Here is a 2,266-nt window from a genome sequence, read left to right on the forward strand (position 1 = left end):
CCACCACATCTCAAGCGTTATCTCCCTTGTCTTTTTTGTTGTTTTCGACATGAGAAAATCACTTTGCTCAGAACATTGAGCTCAACTCTGTGTGTGTGTGTGTGTGTGTGTGTGTGTGTGTGTGTGTGTGTGTGTGTGTTGAAAAAAAAATGTAGAGAGAGAGAGAGGGGATGGGGGGAATATATATATATATAATTATATCTTTGTTTTCCACTGAGTTCTCAAACCGGCTGTATATTTTTTCTTCGACTCTCTCTCTCTCTCTCTCTCTCTCTCTCTCTCTCTCTATATATATATATATACTACTGTGATGTGTGTGTGTGTGTGTGCGCGCGCGCGTCTGTGCGTGCAAGCCAGTGCGCACACGCATGTGTATGTGTAGACATGTGTGTATATCTGTAACCTCGTCAGTCCCGGCTGGCTTCCCCTCAGTTTTACGCCGCCGCCTTCCCTCACTCCCCGGCCTCCCCACTGAGTCCACGTCCGCCCGTATGTATCTCAGTGGTCCCCTTTCAGTGACGGGGCACCGACCCCTCACCCTCGGCCTCCCAAGTTTACCGTTTGAATAGTCATGGATTGTTTTCATAGCTGGCTCTTTCCTAGTCACAGCTTACATAAACAGCCGGAGGCGAAAATTCGGCAGTACTAATCAGTCCAAGTGGGATGACTGGCGGTCCGTGTTCTCTAATTAATATTGACATCACCAATCTATACCTGGCCTTGCCTGTCCTGGATTGGGGTTGTGGTGTCAGTCTCAGCACCAGAGGGAAGACTGGCTTAAGATCTAATTGTTACGAGGAGTACTAAACACGGAGTCAAGTCTTGCCGCCGCGGCCGGGGTAAGAACATGCAGTACAGTGATGTGTTAGCGCTACAGCTTATACGAGACTGAAAAAACAAACAAACCAAACACACACACACACACACACACACACACACACACACACACACACATTAAAAAAAAAAACAAAAAAACCCGGCTGCTACAACTAAAAACATTCACAGATGTGAGCAGAAATTGTCCAACCCTCCCAATGATAAACTGCTGACGACTAGAGAGCGATCAATCGCGTACTACGCGGTCTAATCAAATTTCACTCTCGAAATTCAAGACGGCCACCAACGGAAACTGGTCGCCGCTCGAGTTTTAATGACCGTGCCCGAGCAGCCCGCCTGCCGTTTTCTAAACATAATTGATATATCATGCAACTCAGTCTCTCTCCGGGCGGGTACCTTCATCGCCATCGTTGGGAAGAAACCTACCGAACGGACTGCCTATATTTATTGCCTCTGTCAGTTGGCCTACAACAATCTCAGTGGTTGACGACGTCAATTTTGTGCCAGTGTGTGTGTTTGTGTGTGTGTGTGCCGTGTGTCTGTGTGTGTGTCAGTGTGCGCGCGCGCGCGGTGTGTGTGTGTGTGTATGTCAGCCAGTGTATGACCGTGATGTGTGTGTGTCACCGTGATGTGTGTGTGTGTGTGTGTGTGTGTGTGTCTGTCTGTCTGTCTGTCTGTGTGTCTATATGTGTATTCCGGCACAACAGATAATCAGTGTAAAAAAACTCAGTCGGGCTCGACCTCTCCGTGTGTCGCCGCCCACAGTGCAGCGTCAACGTGACTGCAATTTTCTTCAAGTTAGTTTGTTTGTTTGTTCTTAAATCTGCATTATTCAGGTGGAATTTTCTACAATACTATGACCAAGGACAATTCGGACCCTTTCATATCGTTGTCGTCACCTGGGTTCTTTTATATGCCGCGCGGCCCGCGCCAAATTAAGTGCATGCTGCACACGCCGGGCTACTCCAGCGGTTTATCGTCTCAAGCGCCCAAACGATCCACAGTCATCTGAAGTCTACTAGCGGAGATGAGGACAATTCTGGCCAGACACTACAGTTAAATAACGACTTTTTTTTGTCGCTCCGACTATATATATATATATATATATATATATATCTTTTCTTTCTTTCTTTTTTTTTTCTTTTTTTTTCTGTCTACTATGAGTATCATCACTTGTGGATCACAAAAAAAGTGTTCTTAGATTTCTGTGAATACCCGTTGCTATGGAAACAAATCAAAATGGCCGCCAAACACTGTATCAAAGAAATCGGGTTTGTGGTCCATGTGGTGCATGCAGACACTTTTTGTTATGTGGACTTGATACACGATGACATTGTCTTCATTTTCAGTATGGGATTCGATCTCGCACGCTCAGATTCTCTCGCTTCCTATATGATGTAGGCGGACCACAAGGCTCAGTACCATTCCA

The sequence above is a fragment of the Babylonia areolata genome, chromosome 11, assembly GCF_041734735.1.
Source record: "Babylonia areolata isolate BAREFJ2019XMU chromosome 11, ASM4173473v1, whole genome shotgun sequence".
In the NCBI taxonomy this organism is placed as follows: domain Eukaryota; kingdom Metazoa; phylum Mollusca; class Gastropoda; order Neogastropoda; family Buccinidae; genus Babylonia; species Babylonia areolata.